Genomic DNA, 12,731 nt, shown 5'->3' with positions numbered 1-12,731 from the left:
CGGCCAGTGAAAGTAAGCAGATACTCGCTGGCAATGTCACAATACCAGAAAAGTAGTATACTAATACTACTTTTCTGGTATCGCCAGCTACTGACTATAGTCAGTACCAACAGTATGATTCTCAGTGCTCAGTTTGATACCACGTGGGGTTATGTACTGTATGTACTTAAACACAAACCTCCTTTCACATGATCTTTCACATGGTGGTGTCAGCGTGTATTTAAAATATTAAAATTATATTTTGATGACAGGACGGCTTAAACTGGTTGCAGAGTAGTCTACTAACATTACTACAGGTGTAATATTATATAACATAAAAAAAATGTTAATTCACATGTTGAGTGATGCCAATACCCAGCATGTTCTTTTGTTGCTGAAGTTGGATGCTCTAGTTGCTGTTTACAGACAAAAATGCAAAAAAAACCCAAAACCTTTCACTGATTTAGAAGCGTGTATGTCTGCTAACGTCTTTGTGGTGTAGTACTGAGCGGGCAAATCAAATATACACAAGCGACATTCCACTTTGTCAACATGAAACCCAAGGGGAGAAAATATCGCCCAATTATGATGCTGACAAAACCACAAGGTGACATCCAAGCTGACCTGAGTGACACACTTTAATCTTCACAGCATCAAAACAACAATGAGAGTGACATCTGATCCTTCCACAGAGAATCTGTGTGCGCCGCTGCCCGTCAAATAAACAAAAAGGACTTTTATTCAGAGACTCTGGGTCTAAAAACACAGATGAGATTTTATAAGCTGTACTATTTCCACAAATAGAAACTGAGTGTCATTCACGCATGCACTGATGAAACTGTGGCATGTTTATAATACAATTATTTCTTCATTCTTTCTTTCTGTTTTTTAAGTAGGTAACCTGACACCACAGCTGACATAACAGTATATAGTTCATCTGAATTGCTTCTAGTTCTAAGACCTGCTCTGGTCAAAGTGCGCACACTGTGGCGTTGCTCTTTGTGCTCACACAAAGCCTACAGTCTGCTTTTCTAGCTTTACATAAAAACAGATATGTTTTCAAAGATAAGCAACAGAACGATGACTTCACAATGATGTGATGATGACAACATTAAAAGTAGGGCAGGGAAAATCGAGAACAATATGAATACAGAAGAATAATTCAGGCAATGAGGAACAGGAAAAGTCACAGTCACAATGAAACAGCATTAATGCCGCCCATGGTTTTTTTTGGTTTTGTTTTTTTGTGTGCATTATCTAACCAGGATGTTGGACATGAAAAAAAAAGAAAAGAAAAAAAACATGACGAAATAATAAATATTAATAGGGACTAATGTGTGTGTGTGGGAGTGAGTGAGAGATCAGAATGGAGGGGCAAGGCTACAACTACTGACTGGAATTTCTTACTCATACTTGAGTACATGTTGAAAATGAAAATTACAAGACAATCACAGTTTTAGGTCAGGAAAGTTCATGGAAAAGGTGACATGAAAGAAAAGTTGTAGTAATGGAAATGTAGCACGACACACCACTGCCAGAAAATCTCCTTTAATGAGAATACGTTCATGCTTAGAGCTCATGATTTGGGCAAACACACAAATAAGAGTAAATAATCCATAACAATGGTGCTCATTAAACATGTTAGGAAAGTAAGCAGTCGTTTCTTGAAGATTATGTGTTAGAAAGAAAACAATATAATAAGGCTCTGACAGAGTCTGACCGGTTCTTTTGCTGTAAGGTGAGGATGGAGTTGACCAATACATTTTGTTTGTTTTCCTCAAAAGTTTAACTCTTATCAGTTTCTACTTTTCAGGTTAGATTTCAAACTTTCCTTTTTGACTGCTGATCCTGAAGTATTCCTTAGTTATACCACAATACGTTCAATCTGCTAGCAGGCTTCCCATGATACCCTGAGCACTTCTCTTCCATTCTTTTCTCTCTTCGTGTGTTTATACCTTTTGTTATCTTCTTCCTGCAATAGTTATAATATAAGTTATAATGCTGAGCTCTCACTGAGCCTGGTTCTGCCAGAGGGTGTTTTTCCCCTGTTAAAAGAGAGTTTTTCCTTCTCACGGTTACCAAGTGCTGCTCAAAGGGGTCGTCTGATTGTTGGGGATTCACTCTAGCGTTGTAAGGTCTTTACCTTTCAATATTAAGCAATTTAAGGTGGTGTTGTGAATTTGTGTTATATAAAAACACAATTGAACTCAATTGAATTGATAGTGGGGATTTTTTTTAGACAGCCGGAATCTCCAGAAATGAACGAGAAGCAATGGGAAGAGACAATGATCATACTTTATTATAAGTTTGGTTACATGACCTGTGATCACCCTTAAACACAATGTGCTACACCTTTCTTCAAACTCTGGCTTCATCTTGACTTGAGAATCAAACTTTATTTCATCATTTTATGACTGTATATTTCCTGTCACAGGTTTCCTTCTCACATAACATTAACTAATTAATGCATAATTAAGTACCTCAAAGATTTTTTTGGCACAGCTAAAAAGTTTTTATGTGTCCTAATAGTCCAGTATGTTGCCATGGAGACACCCAGTGGTTACTGTTCTTTTCTGTCAAAGAAAACTTGGAAAAGGCAAAATCACAAACACAAGATGGAAAACAGAAAATAGTGTGCCAATGGGTGCGTTAAGCACGGATGTGTTTTCTGTGAACAACTGAATAATTTTAAAGGTATGTTAGAACACTTTGCGTGCCTTTAGCACGTAAATCCTTTCCCAAAGAGTTAGCTGTTGCTCAACTTATTCAGCTATTTTGTATTTAAAATGTAAAGCCTGAAGCATGCTTCATTTCTATTTTCAGCATTCCGTTTATAGTGTCACACCCACACACTCCACTGCAAAAATCTTTACCAGCACAACCAGCAGAACACCTGAGGCATTGCTACATCAGCACTGACAGCAGGGCAAAGAAGATTCATTAGAGAAAGTGATTAAGTACTATATTTATGTATACATTTATATCTGAGGTCCATTATACTGTACTACACACACACACACACACACACACACACACACACACAGATGAGATGAGGCAATTGAGGGGTCACTGATGTCACTGAAAACTCAATCCCACTTATCAATCCCACAATAAAGCCCACTTGTTTGGCTCAAATAGGTAATTTAATCAAATGAATGCAATGTTGTTTTTAATAAGCTTAAAACCAGTAATTGAAATAATAGAGGGTTGACCCACTACTGCACTGCCTTCACGTTTCAGATCCTTAGGATATTTCAGTCTTTTATTTACAGTCTACATGACTGTTAGAGGAAGCCAGAGCAGCTGGAGAGAACACGGGCAGGCACAGGAAGAACATGCCACCTCTACCAAGGCCTCAGCCAGTCAGCACATACTAACTACAGTGGCTTGCAAAAGTATTTCCACATTTTGTCACATTACAGCCACAAACATGAATCAATTCTATTGGAATTCCACGTGAAAGACCAATACAAAGTGGTGTACACGTGAGAAGTGGAACAAAATTAATACATGATTCCAAACATTTTTTACAAATAAATAACTGAAAAGTGGGGTATGCGTAATTATTCAGCCCCCTGAGTCAATACTTTGTAGAACCACCTTTTGCTGCAATTACAGCTGCCAGTCTTTTAGGGTCTGTCTCTACCAGCTTTGCACATCTAGAGACTGAAATCTTTGCCCATTCTTCTTTGCAAAACAGCTCCAGCTCAGTCAGATTAAATGGACAGCGTTTGTGAACAGCAGTTTTCAGATCTTGCCACAGATTCTCGATTGGATTTAGATCCAATTGGGCCATTCTAACACATGGATATGTTTTGTTTTAAACCATTCCATTGTTGCCCTGGCTTTATGTTTAGGGTCGTTGTCCTGCTGGAAGGTGAACCTCCGCCCCAGTCTCAAGTCTTTTGCAGACTCCAAGAGGTTTTCTTCCAAGATTGCCCTGTATTTGGCTCCATCCATCTTCCCATCAACTCTGACCACCTTCCCTGTCCCTGCTGAAGAGAAGCACCCCCAGAGCATGATGCTGCCACCACCATATTTGACAGTGGGGATGGTGTGTTCAGAGTGATGTGCAGTGTTAGTTTTCCGCCACACATAGCGTTTTGCATTTTGGACAAAAAGTTCCATTTTGGTCTCATCTGACCAGAGCACCTTCTTCCACATGTTTGCTGTGTCCCCCACATGGCTTGTGGCAAACTGCAAACGGGACTTCTTATGGTTTTCTGTTAACAATGGCTTTCTTCTTGCCACTCTTCCACGAAGGCCAACTCTGTGCAGTGCACGATAAATAGTTGTCCTATGGACAGATTCCCCCACCTGAGCTGTAGATCTCTGCAGCTCGTCCAGAGTCACCATGGGCCTCTTGGCTGCATTTCTGTTCAGCGCTCTCCTTGTTCGGCCTGTGAGTTTAGGTGGACGGCCTTGTCTTGGTAGGTTTACAGTTGTGCCATACTCCTTCCATTTCTGAATGATCGCTTGAACAGTGCTCCGTGGGATGTTCAAGGCTTGGGAAATATTTTTGTAGCCTAAGCCTGCTTTAAATTTCTCAATAACTTTATCCCTGACCTGTCTGGTGTGTTCTTTGGACTTCATGGTGTTGTTGCGCCCAATATTCTCTTAGACAACCTCTGAGGCCATCACAGAGCAGCTGTATTGTACTGACATTAGATTACACACAGGTGCACTCTATTTAGTCATTAGCACTCATCAGGCAATGTCTATGGGCAACTGACTGCACTCAGACCAAAGGGGGCTGAATAATTATGCACACCCCACTTTTCAGTTATTTATTTGTAAAAAATGTTTGGAATCATGTATGATTTTCGTTCCACTTCTCATGTGTACACCACTTTGTATTGGTCTTTCACGTGGAATTCCAATAAAATTGATTCATGTTTGTGGCTGTAAGGTGACAAAATGTGGGAAAGTTCAAGGGTGCCGAATACTTTTGCAAGCTTCTGTATTGCACCACCTTGTTGGCTGCATAATGATCATTTAAACTTGACTTAATTAAGTTGACTTTAGTGAGCATTATGAGTGCATTGACATGTAACACAGTTAATCTGAAGTGCAGAAAATTCTGACTTAAATGCAGCATTTGAACAGCATTTTTACTAAATACTGACCACTTAAGCATCCCACAGTAGAGGTCAAAAGTCTATACGACATTTTAAAAAAGCAAGATATGCCAGAACACAAGTATGGAACAGGTTTTTTCCCCTATCACCACCACTCAATGAGCATGTGCATTTATTTCTGAAATAACATATGATGCTTTTGGTTCCCTAAAATGACATCTGAGTTTCCCCCTGTGTAGTCACACTGTATAAAATGAGGAACAAATACAGGTAACAGTGATGGATGACTTCTTCTGTGAGCAAGACTTTCCTAAAAGGGCTTGTTCTGTTTTATAGCTGCCTTGTGATCACCTTTAGTTGGCTCTGTTTCCAAGAGACGCTTGATTAATTCCTTGAAAGGCACGTGGTTGAATGTGAATGAGGGTGGCAGTGCAAACAAGGACACAGGTTTCATTATTTATTACTGTTTCTAATTCTAATCTTAATTACTTTTTATGTGAATACAACTTATTATGATAGTAATTGTAGGTCTGTCATCCAGGGTTATTAATGTAAATGAAATAAGATATCAAAATATGCAGGGTTGAAAGGAAATTGCAGAAATATAAAAAGTGTGACATAAGAAGTTAATTAATTATAAGTGTAATTGTTTCATCAAGCAAAAAGGTTAATTCCATTAAATTATAGTATATATTATGAAACGATCTTATCATGGTGGAGGAGTTTGTGTGTCCCAGGGATCCCGGGGGCTATGTTGTCGGGGGCTTTTAGGGTCACCCATGGCAAACTGGTCCAGACAAAGAGCGATTTAAATGACCTCTATGAGTAGAGGGAACAGTTCAGCCCGGGATAGGGTTACTGGGGCCCCTCCTGGAGCCAGGCCCGGGGAGGGTGCCCGAGGGCAAGCGTCTTAGTCCATGGGGCCCATCCGGGCACAGCCTGAAAAAGGATCATAAGCCCAACCTCCTGTAGGCCCACCATCCACAATAGGCACCGTAGGGGTCGGGTGCATTGTGTGTTGGGCAGTGGCCAGGAGCAGAGGCCCTGGTGAACTGATGCCATCAACAGGAGCCAGTTGAGGTGGTTTGGGCATCTGGAAGTATGCCTCCTGGCGGAGGGCATGTCCCACTGGGAGGAGGCCCCGTGGGAAGACCCAGGACACGCTGGAGGGATTATGTCTCTCAGCTGGCCTGGGAATGCCTTGGTGTTCTCCCAGACAAGATGGAGGTGGTGGCCGGGTAGAAGGAGATCAGGGCTTCTCTGCTTGGGCTGCTGCCCCTGTGACCCCGGATAAGCGGAGAAGATGGATGGATGGTTGCATATATATTATGTAATATTCACAGTACTATATTATAATTTTCCCTTTACATTAACAAGAGATGGTACATATAGGTATAGTACAAACACATTGCATGTCTCTGCTACACAGCAATATGTCAATTTCATCTTTATTGTTATTCCCTTCATCCCCTGGCACTTTTTGGAGAATTTAATATCCACCGTCCTCTATGGGGTCTTATATGAAAAGGTGTGTGCCTTTCCACACTCTGTCCAATCAGTTGGATTCACCACAGGTGCACACTAATCAAGTTATAGAATTATCTAACAGATGATCAGGGAAAACAGGATGCATACATTTTTATTTCAAGCAAACCTTTTTTTCTAATTTTTCTCATTTAGCACCTGTTATGTCGATCTCCACCCCATCTTGGCCCTTCATTTTGGATACTTTCTCTCCTGTTTCACTACCTGAGCTGGTAAAATCAAATTCAGTGAAAGCATCCTCTTGTTCTCTTGACATTGTACCTGCATCATTATTCAAAGATGTCTTCCAGGCTATTGGTCCATCTGTGCTCACTCTAATCAGCTCTTCACTGTGTCTGGTATAGTTCCAGTTTATTTAAAAAATGCTGCTATTCTCCCACTTTTAAAAGAACCTCAGCTAGACCCCTCTCTTTGGAGCAGCTACAGACCAATCTCCAAATTACCATTAATTGCTAAACTGCTAGAAAAGGTTGTGGCTAAGCGACTTATAGTGGCTCTGGAAAAACATAGCATTTGCGATAAGTTTCAGTCTGGCTTTTGCAGCGCTCACTCCACGGAGACAGCCCTTCTTAGGGTCTCAAATGACATTTTGATGAGTAATGATGCAGGAAAATGCTCTGTCCTACTTATGTTGGACCTCACATTGGCTTTTGACACAGTTGACCACCACATCCTCCTTGAAAGGTTTAAACATTGGGTTGGTGTATCTGGAACTGCCTTACAGTGGTTCTCCTCATATCTACATCACCGATCCTTTTCTGTGGTGGTCTCCGATTTTAGGTCATCCTCTACCGCCCTTACTTGTGGTGTCCCTTAGGGTTCGTTTTTTGGGCCTTTATTGTTTTTAATATATCTTCTCCCCCTCCAGCATATAATGGGCTTTTTTGAGGACATTTCTTATCACTGTTATGCTGATGATATTCAGTTGTACATCTCTTTTAAGCCCCATGATTTATCTAAGCTTCAGCTTCTGAATGACTGCTTAGATTCAATCAAACGTTGGATGGCTGCAAATTTCCTCCAACTCAACGAGGGGAAAACCGAAGTCCTCATATGCGCTCCGGACAGATTTTCATCCCAGATAGTGAAAGCCCTTGGTCCTCTCTCACTCTATGTTAAATCCTCTATCAGGAATTTAGGTGTCACTTTTGACTCGACTCTTACATTGGATTGGCATGTGAAATCTCTGGTTTGGTCTTGTTTTTATCATTTAAGAAATGTGGCTAAGCTAAGCCCTATTTTATCTCGCTCTGAACTGGAGATTGCTATACTTGCATTTATTTCCTCACGCTTGGACTATTGTAACTCACTGTTTATGTGTCTAAGCAAAGGTTTTCTGGATCGTCTGCAGGTTGTGCAAAACGCTGCAGCAAGGCTTTTGACAAAATCTAAGTACTCACATGTGACACCATTGTTATCTCAGCTACACTGGCTTCCTGTGGAATTTAGAGTCCATTTCAAGATCCTGGTCGTGACATTTAGAGCCTTGCATGGACTAGCACCAGTCTACATCTCTGAACTGCTACAGCCCTATGTCCCTAGCAGGTCCCTGAGGTCATCTGATCAGGGCTTACTTGCTATAAAAAAAGACTAAAATGAGAACTAAGGGTGATAGAGCTTTTGCCACTGTGGCCCCTAGACTGTGGAACTCTCTCCCCCAAACCTTAAGAACTGTGGACTCAGCAGTTGTTTTTAAAAAAACAACTCAAAACTCACCTTTTTAAAACCGCTTTTGATTCATTTTTGCCTGTTTTATATTGTCTGTTTTACCTTTTATTATTTATTATCTTATGTGCAGCACTTCGTGACTCTGTCTAGAAAGGTGCTATATAAATAAAATTGTATTATTATTATTAGTAGTAGTAGTAGTAGTATTATTATTATTGCACAGTTTTGAGGTGAAAAATGAATTTGATCCATTTTGGAAAAAAGCTGTAACATATGGAGCAAGTGCTGGGAATTCTTTCTGGATGTATGCATATTTTTAACTGGCATTTTTGTAGGCCAGGCTGAGGAGTAACCAAAAATAATGTAACAATTTACTAAAAAAAAAAAATGCCCCAAATAATTATTTTTTATGAGTAAGAACACCAGTACTGAAGACAAGAAAAACTGATATCTTCTAAAACCTTCTAAAAGAGGACAGGACCTCTCAGCAGTCTAATGGTCTTATCCGATCCATAATACATTTTCTTGAGGCGACATATGAAGCCACTGAGAATGTGTAGGAGGAGCAGCTTCCTTTCACTGTACTTGCATTGCCTTTTGCTGCATTTAGCTGTGCATCTGCAACCCCAAACAGAGCCTGAAATAGTTTCAAATACTTAAGCACCCTTCAGTTCCCATGCCTTCTGTGTGAAATCAGAGCTGTACACAGTTAAAGTAAAACCCACAGTTTGACTTATTTATTGCTGTAATGACCAATTACAGCAATAAGCTGAAATAATCACCTTTTCAGTTTCATACTTTACTTGAGCTCAGTTTCTAAACTAATTAAAAATAAATGCCCACATACACATACAACAGTAAACCAAACAAATTTGGACTGGCAGGACTGAATGACAGCTTCTCATTCAGCAGTCACAACAGTTCATTTCTCACAGTTTTGTATCTTTTTTTTAACATGCTGCTAAAACGTGTAAGAGAGCTAAACATCAGGGAACAACGCTCAAGCCACAGGTGAAAATCTTAGGGTTGAACACCGTCATCAATCACTTCAGCGATATTTCTATAGTAGCTGTGTTTAATTCAGTCGCAGCCCGTCCCCGTCAGGGTGTGCAGCATTATTGCTGTGATGTTTACAGGATAAAGGTGATAAGGGGGTGAGTACACAGCGTAGGCAGCTGGGGAAGTCTACCAGTGGTTCCACTCAGGGGTGTGAAGTGGTGCAACCCTTTTTTTCCACTCTCTTCTTTCAGTTCCTACGGGTTCACCCTTTAGTTCCATTACTGCTCACCGCACATCTCCTCACCACCTACAAATCAACATGTGTATTCGGGGAATTCAAAACATTGTGTGGTAACTCTTTCTTAAGAGTTACATGTCTTGATCAAGAGATTACTAATGTTGTGTTTGTGGTTAGCTTTACTTAGAATAGTCATTTCTCAGTAATTCTAGAGAAGTATAAAACCCTACAAAGACATATTAAGGATAATCCACGTCCCGCATAAGACTTTAAATACTTTTGTTGTCTAATGACTCATTTTATTTGATTATTACCTGTGGATCTGATGGTGATCTGATTAAAAAAAAAAGACCACTAAGAAACACAATTAATTTACTAACATTTTAAAAGGTTTACAGCTGCACTTTCATTTTGACATAAGACACATTCTTGGGTTATAATTGACACAAAATCTGTCCTTCAGATTTCTGTAACATTTCCCAAACACACAAGGCTTTACTTTGAGAACTGGTATTCTGGCATAGCTGAATCCTTTTTGTGTTCATCTTTTTCATGTCATACTTTAATTGCACTCTGTAATTATCATTAATCATACTTATCACTTTTTCACAGGCGAATCCAAACTTTGCCTCAGCTCGATTCCTGTAATATTCTCACCATCAAGCTATGGCTTGCAGCTCCATCATAACAATCGGCACAGTCAATGTCATTTGAGAAGCAACTTTTTACCTGTAATTTAATAAAACCTGAAACCTTATGGTTAGAACAGAGGACAAGAGGTTTAATTGCCTGCCTATCAACTTATTACTGTCAGAGTTTGTTTTTTCAATTCTCAAGTGATACTTGAGAATGACACAAGAAGACAAGTCTAGCAGCAGAGATACTCAGAATACATTTATCTGACCAGGGTCTTAACCTCTTACTCATACATCCACACAAATACAAATGGCCTGTATTTGTATAGCGCTTTACTAGTCCCTAAGGACAGTCATCCAGTCATCCACCCATTCACGCACACATTCACACACTGGTGATGGCAAGGTACATTGTAGCTACAGCCACCCTGTGGCTCGCCTCGCACTGACAGAGGCGAGGCTGCCAGACACTGGCGCCACCAGGCCCTCTGACCACAACCAGTAGGCAACGGGTGAAGTGTCTTGCCCAAGGACACAACGACCAAGACTGTCCAAGCCGGGGCTCGAACCAGCAACCTTCCGATTACAAGGCGAACTCCCAACTCTTGAGCCACGATCGCCCCATCGTACAAAACTGTACTAAGTGTGGTTCAGCCCACCCTCTGGATATTACAGCTTGCTTTCAAGCTATGGTTAATCTGTCTAGCTGATGAAAGGTGGTTCTCCAACTGCCTCATATTGGCAACGGTTACCTTTTTCTGTTTACGTAGTCTCCATCTCTAAGATAACCAAATCCCAGTTCTTTTGGATTTTGTGCAGCAGGGCCTGTATCCAAATACCCACGTGACCAAATGTGGGTACCTCCTAACTTAGCCTAAAAAATTCCAGCATAGTTCTCTTGCACAAGTGAAAAGACTCTGAGCAGGGAAAGGGCTAAAACTCTAACCTCAGCGGCAAAGCACAATAGCCCAATCACATGCTAATAGTTACAGTCTGTTCTCTTTACTGACCTCGCCTGTACCTCACCTCTCGCACTGTTGTAGATGGGATAGGCTCCGGCGCACCCTCAACCCTGATAAGGATAAGCGGACCCAGGTGGATGGATGGATGACTTACCATCTTATATTAACGGTGGAATGGTTTAGTTTTTATCGATATTGACAACACTAAGAAGATTATGTCTATACTTCACAAGGAGCAACTCGCTTTTTGGGGAAGCTTCAAGAATATAGGCCCAAATTTTTGAGCTTATTGGAATTAAATGAATTTGAATGCTGTGAGAAAGGTAATCATTTTGAATTAAAAAGGGCAAACTTTCATATATTAAATATGAATTACATCAAAAGTTAAATATTTCAAACATTTTGTTTAAATTTTGCTTATAGTGGGTTCCAGGGCAACAAAATCTGAGATCTGGTAGAATATGTCTACCAGATAAGATCAATCACACACACACGCAACACACTCCTTTACTACTGCATCTCTGTAGCATGACATGGCTTTAAAAATATCCTTCAGCTTATCTGTATTTTGGTGCCATGTGTTTCTCATTTTCCACTTGACAATGTCTCATAGATTATCTGTGGAGTCCTGGCCAGGCGAGTTTGCCGGTCAACCAATAATTTGGTAGCAGCTTTGGGCAGGTCCCTAGTCCTGCTAGATTATGTGCATCTGCACTTCTTACTTTCTGAACTTTTTCCCTCTATGAAAAGAGGACTTTGAACCACTGAGTAACAGTGCAGTACCTTTTCTGACATCACATGTGCTTCATATCAGGAATGTGACAGTTTTCCTGAAGACACCTGTGTGTAGTTACTCATGATGCACTGGCACCAGCAGTGGCGGTCCTAGCCTGTTTGGTGCCCTGGGCGAACACCCCCTCTGCACCCCCCTCCCACACTCACACACACACACAAAACATATTAAGGATTGTACATTGTTGGATAATACCTCCCACCCACTCCATGATATGCTGGCCAATCACAGGAGCACGTTCAGTGAGAGACTGAGATTACCAAAAAGCACCACTGTGAGCACTGCAATAGTTACACCCTTTTTATACACGCTCTTTTCTACTCTGGAATATTCTTGTCAATTTTCTTGATATTTATTTATAATCACCTCTGTTAATCCTTGATATTTAGAACTGATTATATATTAGTATAATATATATACTATATACTATATGTAGTACATATAGTATATATACATATATATATATATATATATATATATATATATATATATATATACTATATGTAGTACATATGGTATATATATATATATATATATATATATATATATATATATATATATATATATATATATTTAAATATATTAGTGCTATTTCTTAAATGTGTAAAATCTGTAACATAATGTTACATAATGTTTGGAGTTTAGTCTGTTACTGTTAAGTATTCTGATTCTGACTGTTTCAGGATACATGACCTGCCATGACATCTGCTTACCTGTATCTTTTACTCTTTTCTCCTCCTCTTCCTTTCTCTTTTTTCTAAACTGAGCACCTCCAGTATGAACAATCACCTCCCAACCCGAGGATCACCACAACATAACCTAATAGACCTACAC

Source organism: Perissodus microlepis, chromosome 15, assembly GCF_051167445.1.
Source record: "Perissodus microlepis isolate ML-2025 ecotype Zambia chromosome 15, ASM5116744v1, whole genome shotgun sequence".
In the NCBI taxonomy this organism is placed as follows: domain Eukaryota; kingdom Metazoa; phylum Chordata; class Actinopteri; order Cichliformes; family Cichlidae; genus Perissodus; species Perissodus microlepis.
This window is presented reverse-complemented; position numbering follows the sequence as displayed.